Source organism: Gigantopelta aegis, chromosome 1 (genome assembly GCF_016097555.1).
Source record: "Gigantopelta aegis isolate Gae_Host chromosome 1, Gae_host_genome, whole genome shotgun sequence".
In the NCBI taxonomy this organism is placed as follows: Eukaryota; Metazoa; Mollusca; class Gastropoda; order Neomphalida; family Peltospiridae; genus Gigantopelta; species Gigantopelta aegis.
The window spans coordinates 38,867,412-38,881,737 of NC_054699.1; the positions used below are offsets into that span (position 1 = coordinate 38,867,412).

The 14,326-nt window shown below is 40.2% G+C and overlaps 1 long non-coding RNA gene across 1 annotated transcript in view; it reads right to left on the reverse strand.

The window, feature by feature from the left end:
* Positions 1-14,326, reverse strand: part of LOC121374834 — a 62,469-nt gene that overhangs the window by 18,737 nt on the left and 29,406 nt on the right. Inside the window, exon 3 of the long non-coding RNA XR_005958243.1 lies at positions 2,898-3,285. This is a non-coding gene — a long non-coding RNA (uncharacterized LOC121374834). The remainder of the gene's footprint in view (positions 1-2,897; positions 3,286-14,326) is intronic.

Sequence of the window (14,326 nt, forward strand, 5' to 3'; positions counted from 1 at the left end):
GGTTCGAATCCCAGTCGAGGCATGGGATTTTTAATCCAGATACCGACTCCAAACCCTGAGTGAGTGCTCCGCAAGGCTCAGTGGGTAGGTGTAAACCACTTGCACCGACCAGTGATCCATAACTGGTTCAACAAAGGCCATGGTTTGTGCTATCCTGCCTGTGGGAAGCGGAAATAAAAGATCCCTTGCTGCTAATCGGAAAGAGTAGCCCATGTAGAGGCGACAGCGGGTTTCCTCTCAAAATCTGTGTGGTCCTCAACCATATGTGTGACGCCATATAACCGTAAATAAAATGTGTTGAGTGCGTCGTTAAATAAAACATTTCTTTCTTTCTTTCTATTTAAATTATTGTTACTTTTTAGTTATAATACCATAACGTGCACATTGATCTACTAATCATCGGCTACTGGAGATCAAACATTTGGTAACCCTGACAGCGTCTTAGAGAGGAAATCCGCCACATTGTGTTCATTAGTAGGAAGGGATCTTTTATATGAACCACTCCCCCATACAGGATAGCACGTACCATGGCCTTTGATATACCTGTCATGGTGCACAGGCTGGAACGAGAAATAGCCTATATCTAATACAGTAAAGGTTTTTTTTTTTTTTTTTTTTTTTTAACAACATCACTATAGCACATTGATTTATTAATCATCGGCTATTGGATGCCAAACATTTGGTAATTTTGTCATATAGTTTTAGAGAGGAAACCCGCTATATTTTTCCATTAGCAGCAAGGGATCTTTTATGTCCACCATTCTACAGACAGGATAGCACATACCACGGATTTTAAGATACGAGTCGTGGTGCACTGGCTGGGACGAGAAATAGTCCAATGGGCCCACCGACGGGGATCGATCCCAGACCGACCGCGCATCAAGCGAGCGCTTTACCACTGGGCTACGTACTGCCCCAACATAATCTGAGCCACATACAAATTATTAGCCCAATTTTAACAAGCGAAAAAACCTATTAATTTTCTATTTGTGTTATACAGCAATAGAAGCCATACCGACGGAACTGTATTTCGTATGAACTCAGTTGGAGATGTGTTCACGTTTTCGTGTAAAGGTACGGGTGGTATACCTGATTATTTGCACACTTTCGATGTTTTGGTCGACCTCCTATGGTCCCGGTCTATCAGCTGTCATTCACAATATTGAAAGCCAGCAAATAGCCGTGTATACCATGAGTACGTTTATACGGTAGCTGACTTCAACCACGCCCCTATATGTGGCGATAAGGAAGTTAGGTGCAGTAAGAGGTGGGGTTTTAAAAGTGTGTGTTATATTGATTTATTGCAGACTTTTTGTCAATGGGAAAACGGCCTATGCGTGATAAAACTACTGGTAGATTTTGTCAGATTACTAGTTAGTAGTTTGGAACAGAACAGTACAGAACAGAACAGAACGGACCATTACATTATTTGTCTCAGATTCCCAGACAGTGATATATATATACAATGTTGGGTTTTTTGTTTGTTTTTTTTGCTTTTGTTTTAACGATACTACTAGAGCACATTTATTAATTAATCACCGTCTATTGGATGTCAGACATCTGGTAATTCTGACACGTAGCTATCAGAAGAAACCCGCTACATTTTTTTATTATTAGTAGCAAAAGACTTTTTAATGCACCATCCCACAGACAGGATAGCACATACAATGGAATTTGATATACAAGTCGTGGCTGACTGGTTGGAACGAGAAATAGTCCAACGAGTCCACCGACGGCGATCGATCCGAGACAGACCGTGCATCAGGTGAGCGCCTTACCACTGGGCTACACCCACCCCCCCCCCCCCCCCCCCCCCACACACACACACCCCACACACACATACACATCACCACCAACTTAAGATATTTCAGGTAAACAAAGGCTTTATAACGACCAAACTTTTCATCATCGTCTCGTTGTTTTGTATGTTATCTCCTAATTTGCAGCTGTGTTTTAAAACTAAATTACACAGAAATATTATACAAAGTTGTGTTATTTTATAGGATGTTTAGCACCAAATCAAATCCCTTAGAAGATCCTAGTAACATATGACATATACACCACGAATATAAATACTACCACCCTTCACCCTTAAAGTGAATCAGTGAAAAAAATGAGGTCAAGCTGCTCAATTCAGAGATATCGGATCGCATTTAGGACTACCCTAGTTTCGCACAAAATTTGTGTACCTTTTTTTACAGGTACCCCATACATGTTTCAAGCAAAAGGCTGCTTGACACAGTGGTACTGGATGAAATAAAATTGCATAAATGTTTTGCCCAGATGAAACTTTTTTTTGCAACCAACACACTCACATTTATGACCAATCACAGGACTTGTGGTGTTAACTGCTCTATTAAGAGTTCGGTGCGCCTCGAACTTTGACCCAGCTGGAAGTTATTTGGTTTAGTATTACCTTTAAGTACATAGTTTAAAAAAAAAAAAAAAAAAAAAAAAAAAAAAAAAAAAAAAAAAAAAAAAACCCGCTATTTTTTAAAACTTCAACCAATGTGGAAAGAACAATTATGTTGCATATTACCCAAGAAGAGAGTTTCGTGTCAAAGTTCGATGTGTACGGAGTAAATGGTATGATTGATAGTAATATGTGACATTGATTATTTGTGCAAATTTGATTATTTTCAGCAAAACTTACGGTTGCTATTAAAAACATTAACTAAATCTCTTAAATGGTATGTGACCTCCCCCCCCCCCCCCCCCCCCAATTTTCTTGCAGGTAGATCAGATATGAGGTGCCACACTTTTTATTGCTGCACTTCCTAGGTGTGTTGATACGCTGCTTACATCAGTTTTATTAGTAAACGTTAACATTATCGGCAACAGGAATTGATTTGGTCTATTGGAACCTATAAGTTGTACTAGAAACATGCGGTACTTACCCAATGACGTTCTCGGTGATTCTGACGTCAGACATTTCGGTAATCCACGCTATTCCAGCTTGTTAATCCACTATGACGTAATATCCAAACACAGGTGAAACATAAAACTTATTCCACGATTTTATTAGCCTTGATCCAAGAAGCACGAACCCACTCAACGCCTTGTATATCCACACTTCATCCGTCCGACACACTACTCCAGATAAGAAACCCGTATCCAACCCAGTCGGCATGCAAATACAGCACTACACCCGACTGCCAAGTTCAAGGTATATAAACACTACACAAAATTCCATTCCGGAAAAAAAGCGTAATCCGACTTTTGTACATTTTCATGTCATTTCGATAAACTTGTCTCCCTCGATCCGTTGTGTCTGCTTGGCCGGGCCTGAAAGAAACGAAATGTGATACGTTGTTTATTTGCACCAATGTCGATTATCCGTCAGCGATGTTGTTGTTGTTGCATTTACCAGTGCCGTGGTCGCGAGACTTTCACCGCGTCGCAGTCAATCCCAGGACGGCGCCGGCGCTAAATTACATCCCCCATGGTGTCGCCCACGTCAACCTGCCCTGACGTTCAACACACGTCATTTCCGACGCCGCTGACTGTAACATAATCGGAGTTTTAGCCTAAAACCTTTGAACTTAATTGATTCTATTATGGGATATTTTTTTTTCTTTCTTTCTTCCACGTGTAATGATAAAAATGCAGGTGATATGAGGTCATTACGTTGGACTCATTCAGCTATTTTATACATACAGAGCTACCTTCAGTGTAGTTCACCAAGATAAAGTTAACGTTTATTTTGTTTAACGACACCACTTGAGCACATTGATTAATTAATCATCGGCTATTGGATGTCAAACAGAACATTATTTGTCTGTATTACCAGACGGTTTTAACGGGTTTTTTTTTTTTTTTTTTTTGGGAGTGTGTGTGTGCTATTATTAAAATAAATAAATAATAACGACACCACTAGAGAACATTGATTAATTAATCATCAGCTATCGGATGCCAAACATTTGGTAATTTTGACATTATAGTCATCAGAGGAAACCCGCTATATTTTTCTTAATGCAGTAAGGGATCTTTTATATGCACTTTCCCACAGACAGGAAAGCACATACCACCGCCTTTGACCAGTTGTGGTGCACTGGTTGGAACGAGAAAAAATCCAATCAGTTGAATGGATCCACCGAGGTGGTTCGATCCTGCAACGCAAGCACCCCAAGCGAGCACCCAACCGACTGATCTGAACCCCGCCCTAGTTCATCAAGATAAACATCTACGAAACAATAGCAAAGAACACTATCGTATTTCTTGGATAGGAAAGAAGTGTTTTATTTAACGACGCACTCAGCACATTTTATTTACGGTTATATGACGTCAGACATATGGTTAAGGACCACACAGATTTTGTTAGAGGAAACCCGCTGTCGCCACTACATGGACTACTCTTTCCGATTAGCAGCAAGGGATCTTTTATTTGCGCTTCCCACAGGCAGGATAGCACAAATCATGGCCTTTGTTGAACCAGTTATGGATCACTGGTCGGTGCAAGTGGTTTACATCTACCCGTTGAGCCTTGCGGAGCACTCACTCAGGGTTTGGAGTCGGTATCTGGATTAAAAATCCCATGCCTCGACTGGGATCCGAACCCAGTACCTACCAGCCTGTTGATCGATGGCCTAACCACGACGCCACCGAGGCCGGTCTCTTGGTGCATATCTGCGTCGTAGAACCGCTCGTGTTTTGTTTGATATTCATCTTCAACGATAATCGAGCGGGAGAGACGTAGCCCAGTCGTAAAGTGTGCGTGGTCGGTCTAGGATCGATCCCAGTCGGTGGGTCCATTGGGATATTTTTTGGTTTCAGCCAGTACACCACGACTGGTATATCAAAGGCTGTGGTATGTACTATCCAGTATGAGGGATAGTGCATATATAAGATCCAATGAAAAATAAAATGTAGCGGGTTTCCTCTCTAAGATTATATGTCAAAATTACCAAATGTTTGACATCCAATGGCCGATGATTAATAAATCAATGTACTCTAGTGGTGTCGTTAAAGAAAACAGACTGACTTTTCGTTATTACGACATAACTGGAGTGAAAATATCAGACTATAGCGATACAACTGATAAAGTTGTGACTAACTATTTTGTTTTCCTCCATAATTATTCATAAAATGACGCTTTGATCCCTCACTGTGGTCACGTGTAGTAACAATTGTGAAAAACAACAAACGAACAACAATAAAAACAAAAAAACAACAACATATTAACAACAATTGTGTTGTTATCATTATAGTTATTATTATTATTATTATTATTATTATTATTATTAATTAATTAATTAATTTATTTTCTTAATTGTTTATTATTATTTATTTTATTCCTTTCTTTTCCCCCTCTTTATTTCGAGGGATAGGGGTGGGAATCCGGCGATCGTCTTGTTCAGAGATGCATTGAATCTGTCTATCTATATGTCTGTCTCTCCGTCTGCCTATCTGTCTATATGTCTGTATGTCTGCCTATATGTATGTCTGTTGTCTGTCTATATGTCTGTATGACTGTCTGTCTGTTTTTATCTTTTATTTATAAATATCATCATTAAAAAACCCCTCTAAATTTACTAATGCTTCAAATAAAAATTATGTAAATATAAAGAACAAATACAAAAACATACATAAATTCATTCATCCAGCAAGCCATACGTATATGCGTTCGTACCGAATCGTTTATAAGGATTAGTTTGTGGCTGTGGTTTTTGCTTTGTTTTGTTTTATTTATTTTTTCTTGGGTAAGCCTCAAACAGTTTTATTATTGAAAAAAAAATTTAATACCAGTAGGCCTATACTATAAAAGAAAGAAATGTTTTATTTAACGACGCACTCAACACATTTTATTTACGGTTATATGGCGTCAGACATATGGTTAAGGACCACACAGATTTTGAGAGGAAACCCGCTGTCGCCACATAGTCTACTCCTTTACGACAGGCAGCAAGGCATCTTTTTATCTGCGCTTCCCACAGGCAGGATAGCACAAACCATGGCCTTTGTTGAACCAGTTATGGATCACTGGTCGGTGCAAGTGGTTTACACCTACCCACTGAGCCTTGCGGAGCACTCACTCAGGGTTTGGAGTCAGTATCTGGATTAAAAACCCCATGCCTCGACTGGGATCCGAACCCAGTACCTACCAGCCTGTAGACCGATGGCTAACCACGACGCCACCGAGGCCGGTACCTATACTATAAATACACTAACTATAAATGAGTGAATAAATGAATGGATGGATGAATGGATGGATGGATGTTTAACGACACCCCAACACAACAAATACATCGGCTATTGGGCGTCAAACTCGGGTATAAATGAGTAAATGATTGGATGATTTTATTATGTTGTTCTAACTACCCCCACCCCAATCAAAGCCACCACCCCCCCCAAAAAAAACAAAAAAACAAAAAAAACACAAAAAAACCCACCCCAAAACAAACCAAAAACAAAACCAAAGCAAAACAAAACAAGAAAACCAAACAGCATAAAAACAACTTAATTACTATTTTAAAGGAAAAATATGTATATTTCTATTATTGTGTATTTGGAAAACATGTATGTTTCAACAATTAGAAAACATGTATATTACAATTATTATGTAACGGAAAAACATGTATGTTTCAACAACTAGAAAACATGTATACTAGTATTGCAATTGTGTAACGGAAGAAACATGTATATTTCATAGTTTAAAAACATGTATATTTCAGTTATTATTTAACGGAAAAACACATATGTTTCACCTGTTAGAAAGCATGTATATTGATATTATTGTGTATTGGGAAAACATGTATATTTCAACAATTAGAAACGATGTCTATTTCAGTTATTGTTCCCACTGAGCACATTTCGTGTTTACTTACCACAGTGTATGATCCCGACATCACCGTATTAACGCGGACTCCAGACAATATGCATGTATTTAAATAGTAGTATATCCGCATGGGAGTGAAATTTAAACAAGCGTAATGCACTCCCCTGCTGGAGTGAATAGACAAACACTTTCTCTTTGAAATGTACACAGGAACTGTCGACTGTTGAACCGTGCCTCGTCGACTGGAACTGGAATTAGCATAGATTTCTATGGCCGGCTGTTGAAGCGTAACACCGAATAAAGACTCGTGTAATAGCGGTTGTAGAAAATAAAAAGGCAGACGGAGATAACAGACTACACAAACGGAATTACCCCCCCCCCCCCCTCCCCCTCGCCGCTTCCCTCCCCCTCGCCGCTTCCCTCCCCCCACAACCCTAGTAGTTAAGCACACAATGACGACAAGTGAAACCGACAACAGCCTGCTTTAAAAGTGACAAAGGACTACAAAGTAAACGGACAATAGGTACAAGAGGAACGCTATTGTACTGGTGTTCTGTGCTCTCCCCCTTTCAAAGGCAAATCAATTTGCCAGCAAACCGGGCTAGATGCCTCTGTTCGGGTGTGAACCCCATTGAATCTAATTGAAAAGGGTAGAAGAAAATCTTAAAAGCTTGAATCCAATTACAGAGGAATTTTAAAACGACTTTTCACCGCCGATTGCGAGTCGTCACCAGCGAAGCTATGTGGAGATAACACGGACCGTGTTGGGGTTTATCGGATAACACTTTAAAAACGGGCTTCAATAGTCGCTGGTTATCGCACTTTGTATTGTACATTTCCACCTCATGTAAAAGGGCAAACTTTACCTTTTACCTTAGCGGCTTGCCCATCTAAATTTAATCCGCTATAACAATGTTTTCTTGGGTTTTGTGTGTGTGTGTGTGTGTGTGTTGTTTTTTCTTTTTATTGTTGTGAGGGAGGATGTTTGCCATTTTAATTGTATTTATTTTATTTTATTTTTTAAAGGTTATTATTTAATATACAAGTTTATCTGTTGTTACCTTACTAAACGGAACCTTATTTGAAATATCTTTAAAATGAATACATAAACTACATAACAAGTAAGACAAATTTCATACATGGCTTCTGTTTACTCGATGGTCAAAAACATTTTCATTGGTCGGCTGTTGACAAATACAACTAATAGTCAAACGTCTTAGTAATAGCACAAAATTGTAGATAATACCGAGTTCTGTTGAAATGGAGAATGCAGAATAATAAACTCGGTTTAATAAACTCGGGATTTAAAAATATAGAAAATTTAAACTATATTCAGAAATGGTTGCTTCCAAAAAAATAATGATAGCGAATTTAAAATAATTACGGATATTTGGCATTAATTCCGGAATTCTGGATATGGATTAAAAATTCCGGATTTTTCCGTAAAGGCCGTGGTGTGTGCTATCCTGTCTGTAGGATGGTGCATATAAAAAAATCCCTTGCTACTAACGGAAACAATATAGCGGGTTTCCTCTCTAAGACTATATGTAAGAATTACCAAATGTTTGACATCCAATAGCCTATGATTAACAAGCATGTTAAGAGTTAAAGAACCATAACTCAAAATAGGGTAAATGGCCATGAAAGTGAAACTTGATATGTTACAGTATATGATAAACCTATGCACCTTTTTTCTCAAGGTACATGTATTACAACCAAAACAATCAATATATATATTTTTTTTTAATTAAAACTAATTTTCGTATCTCCTAAGTTCAAGGGCCATAATTCTGTCAAATACGGATAAATCGTATGACAGACAGGACGGAGAGGGAACCTATACTCCCCTTCGGTTGGACAAGTAGGGCAGTAATAAATCAATGTGCTCTAGTGGTGTCGTTAAACTGAATTACCGAATGTGTTTCTTATCATTCTAGGCGGGACGTTGCTCAGTGGTACAGCGCTCGCTTGATGCGCAGTCGGCCTGGGATCCATCCTCGTCGGTGGGCCCATTGGGCTATTTCTCGTTTCAGCCAGTGCACCACAACTGGTATATCAAAGGCCGTGGTATGTACTACCCTGTCTGTGGGATGGTGCATATAAAGATCCCTTGCTACTAATGAAAAAATGAAGTGGCGACAGCGGGTTTCCTCTCTCAATATCTGTGTGCTTCGTTAAATAAAACATTTCCTTGCTTTCTTATTATTGTTCTGCTTTTTATAAATAACTCAAACCGTTCGTTTTTTCGTACGTAGGCACGCGTGCAGGAAAATGTGATGTCCGGGATGGTGGTGCTGGTGTGGAGTGTGTGTGTTGGGGGGAGGGGGGAGGGGGGAGGGGAGAGTGGGAGGGGGACTAGACTGTGACGAACGAAATTATTGGAAAGTAAAATCCAGTTTCGGCTACTCTGAACATTAGGATGACCTAAAACCTAGTGCATTTCGAGACAGTGACATCCTAAGCAAGACAATGTACAGTGTTGAAAGTTTAAGCTTAGTTCTTAAAGTAGCTCTATAAATCGGAAACATTTTTACAAAGACAGAAAAATGAGGATAGTCTCTTTAATTGAAAACAGGGCCCGAAATTAAGGACAGCACCGACGACCGTAGTTGCGAGTTGAATTCCGGTGGATAAAAATTATTGCTATCAGTTGAAGGGTTAATATTTTTTTTTTTTAATATTTTTTTTTTATTTATTATTATTTTTTTTTTTTTTATATTTGTTACAAAAGTTACTGGATTAAAATTATAGTAGGCAGGGCTAACAATTTCCGTACGAGAGCATTTTGCATTTGACAAAAACATTTCGAAATTGCCGCATACGTAGAAATAGGCCTACGGGCTCCCAATTTTGTAGTGTGTGTGTGTGTGGGGGGGGGGGGGGGGGGGGTCGAGACCTATCAAATAAATAGTTTCCTTAACGGCTCCCCCCTCCTCCCCCCGCATTAATAAACTACAGATATTTAGCAAATCGTTTTAGCATGATCGCTAAAGCACATTGATTTATTAATCACTGATTATTGGATGTCAAACATTTGGTAATTTTGACACATAGTGTTAGAGAGGACACTCACTACATTTTTTCATTAGTAGCAAGGGATCTTTGATATGCACCATCCCACAGACAGGATAGCACATACCACAGCATTTGATATACCAGTCGTGGAGCACTGGCTGAAACAAGAAGTAGCCCAACCGACGGAGATGGATCCTAGACCGAACGCTTTACCACTGGACTACGTTATTCAATTTATTTTCGTGCTTATATCCAATTAAGGTTCAAGCACGCTGTCCTGGGCACACACACCTCAGCTATCCGGACTGTTAATTGTTAGTGGTTAGTGAGAGAGAAGAGCTTGTACTGGTCTTACACCTGTCCACCGAGTCGTTAAAACTCGCTCTGGATGGTAGCCGGTACCCGGCTGCGAACCCAGTACCTAACAGCTTTTGTCCGATGGCTTAATTACGACACGATCGCGGCCGGTAGTGTTGTACAACGACGACGAAGACGACGACAACGTGCGTCTGCTACGTAGAAAACCGCCGCCAGCTTTGGTCATCAAAATCCACTAGCATCCTTATTAACCGATCGTGTTTAAATCAAATACAATCCTAATTCCTGAATCCTCTAACCAATAACAAGGCCCGGGGCCAAAAGCCCCGCGACTAGTCTCGCGCTGTTCCGCGCGCTCTGCTACGCGATCGGCGCTCAATTTCACTTGACAGCCGTCGCGTGACAGCGTCCATTCCGGAGTAATTGGCGACACGCTCCCGCTATTTGTCTTAAAGGGCCATGATCCAATTGACTATTGATTGCCCCTTTAAGAGAGCTACCACCGTCGCGTTCACTGCAATACTGACATTTAATTTTAACATATGTTCGTGCTTATGTCCAATTAAGGTTCAAGCACGCTGTTCTGGACACACACATCAGCTATGTGGGCCGTCTGTCCAGGACAGTGGGTTAGTTGTTAGATGGTTAGTAGTTAGTGAAAAAGAAGAGAGTGTAGTGGCCTTACAACTACCCATTGAGCCCTTATGAACTCGCTGTGGGTTGGAGCAGGTATTGGGCTGCGAACCCTGTACCTACCAGCCTGTAGTCCGATGGCTTAACCATTGCGCCACTGAGGCCGGTACAATACTGACAGACAGACAGATAGTTTAGTAAAGTCTCACCCAATCTATACAACATCTAGAGCATTTTGATATATTAATAATCAGCTATTGCATGTCAAACATATAGTTTTAGAGAGGAAGCACGCTACATTATTTTCACTAGTATGACAGGATAGCACACACCACGGCCTTTGATATGATATTTTATTATATAACATTTAGTGAAATATCTTAAAATATCAGTGAAATAAAAGTGTTATCAGTTACTCAGTGACGATAACACATTTAAGTGTGAAAATTTCACTGTCTCACTCTAAAATGTGTTATTGTCATATCCAACCAATGTTTCCCAACGGCAAAGCGCTTTCCTGATGCGTGGTCGGTCTAGAATTGATCCCCGTTGGGTTATGTCAAACATACATTAGTAGCAAGGGATCTTCTATATGCATCATCCCATAGACAGGATAGCACATGCCACGTCCTTGGGAGAAAAAAAAAGGAAAATGTAGCGCCTTTCCTCTCTGACTATATGTTAGAATTACCAAATTTATGACACCCAATTGTCGATCCGACGCCATATAACCGTAAATAAAATGCGTTGAGTGCGTCGTCAAATAAACCGTTTCCATTTCCCCAATTGTCGATGATTAATAAATCAACGTGTTCTAGTGGTGTCGTAAAACTGTAAAGTATTTTTTGTAAGCAAGATGGAAAAGTGAAGAAAGTAAATGTTTTATACTCATCCACTCAGAGAAAAGTTCAGTTTCAGTTAAACGACACCACTAGAGCACACTAATTTATTTATCATCAGCTATTGGATGTCAAACCTTTGCTAATTACAGAGGAAACCCGCTGCATAGTTCCATTAGTAGCAAGGGATATTTTATATGCGCCATCCCACAAACAGGATAGCACATACCACAGTCGTGGTGCACTGGCTGAAACGACAAATACCCCAATGTGTCCACCGACGGGGATGGATCCCACACCAACCGCGCATCAAGCGAGCGCTTTACCACTTGGCTACATCCCGCCAATGTTTGATCCTAGCAGTGCACTCACTCTGGGTTGGAGCCGATAGACCTACTGACATGAAAAATCCTCTATTGCCTCAGGTGGGATACGAACCCAGTACCTACAAGCCTTAAGTCCGATGGCATAAACATGACACCACCAAGGCCGGTTTTAAAATTAAAGTTTAACATAAAAATGTACGCCATCGACGACGTCAATTTCGTCGCTTTCGGAAAATTAAATCCTATATCTCGCCTTTTTACTTCTTAACGGCGAGACCAAAATCAAGTTACAATTAAAGGCATATTGTCACAGACCAGTGACCTATTTAATGGTCTAACAAAGTATTACCTGATTGATTTGTCCCTAAATGTACTTTATTAAACCATCTTCATAACCACCATACTCCATTTATTAATGATATTTTGTAAAAATAATTGTATTATGGCAATGGTCCATAATTCAAAAACTAAAATTCCCGAGAGGGTTGACATGGATTTCACTCCATGATGGTTCAGTTAAGGTGATGTGATAGCTAGATTTGGTTTCCAACAATTAATGTAATTTTTATTTATTACCCATTTTTAGAGAAATAAAGTCCTTAAATCCGTGACAGTATGCCGTTAAATCAACTAATGTTCAAATGTTTGTTAAACAAACTTTTTTTTTTCTTTTAACGCTTCCGAATAACCTTGATTTATAAGTGCACATAAATTAACACCACCTCCCCTGGCCATCGCCATCCCGTGTCTGTTAAAGTGTTCACCCTCCCGTGTCTTTCCTCCTTAGATCTCTTTCAACGGGGTGCCCGGGTGCTGTGAAAAGTTAAAAGTTGAGTGTGAGACTGTTTAGTCATACTTGATCGCGGTATGAATACAGCGACATCTTGCGGGGCAGAGAACCCGCTGATTTGACGACCCCTACGACAATGATCTGTTTACAAACCGTAAAATGATGTCTACACCCGTCGAGTCGAACAAATAGCGACATGTTAACTGGTTCAGCGTGTATATTTAAGTGTGGAATTAAGTGAATCGTTCGCGCTCTTTTGGGGAATGGTAGTTTTCAACTTTTCGTAAGTCTTTTTGTTTTGTTTTGACAAAAAAAGAGAGAGATAAAAACAGAAATAGAGAGGAAGAGAAAGATGGACAGAAACAGAGACGTACAGAGACAGATAGGGAGAAAAAGAGATAAAAACAAAAATAGACAGAGAGAAAGAGGAAAATGGACAGCGGGAGAGAGAGAGAGAGAGAGAGAGAGAGAGAGAGAGAGAGAGAGAGAGAGAGAGAGAGAGAGAGAGAGAGAGAGAGACAGAGACAGAGACAGAGAGACAGACAGACAGAGACAGAGAGAGACAGAGACAGATAGAGACAGCTAGGGAGAAAAAGAGATAGAAACAGAAATAGACAGAGGAAGAGAAAAATGGACAGCGGGCGAGTGGAGAGAGAGAGAGAGAGAGAGAGAGAGAGAGAGAGAGAGAGAGAGAGAGAGAGAGAGAGAGAGAGAGAGAGAGAGAGAGAGATAGATCAGGCAGTATACAACTTGAAAGATTGAACAACATCAGTATAAAATGCAATGACTATGTTCAGAGCAGTGGTGGTGGTGTGGTTTTTTTGTTTTGTTTTTTTAACGACACCACTAGAACATATTGATTAATGAATTACCGGCTATTGGATGTGAAACATTTTATAATTCTGACATATAGTCTTAGAGAGGGAACCCGCAACATGTTTTCCCTTAGAAGCAAGAGATTTAAACATATGCACTTTCCCACAGACAGAAAAGCATATACAATAGCCTTTGTCCAGTTGTGGTACACTAGTTAGAACGAGAAAAAAAACCCAATCAGTTCAATGGGAGTTGAAGCAATAAAGGGATACGTTTAGAAGGCCGAGCACTCGCAGTCGCTCGCTGCCCTGCATTTTGTGACCAAGGTTAAATGAATGCGATAGGACTGGGCGGAACGAAACAAAACAAATTGACCTCGGAACACGCCCCATAAAATAAAAGATGGGGAAGGAAATGAAAGAAAGAAAAAAGAAAGAAATGTTTTATTTAACGACGCACTCAACACATTTTATTTACGGTTATATGGCGTCAGACATGGTTAAGGACCACACAGATTTTGAGAGGAAACCCGCTGTCGCCACTACATGGGCTACTCTTTCCGATTAGCAGCAAGGGATCTTTTATTTGCGCTTCCCACATGCAGGATAGCACAAACCATGGCCTATGTTGAACCAGTTATGGATCAATGGTCGGTGCAAGTTGTTTACACCTACCCATTGAGCCTTGCGGAGCACTCACTCAGGGTTTGGAATCGGTATTTGGATTACAAATCCCATGCCTCGACTGGGATCCGAACCCAGTACCTACCAGCCTGTAGACCGATGGCCTAACCACGACGCCACCGAGGCCGGTA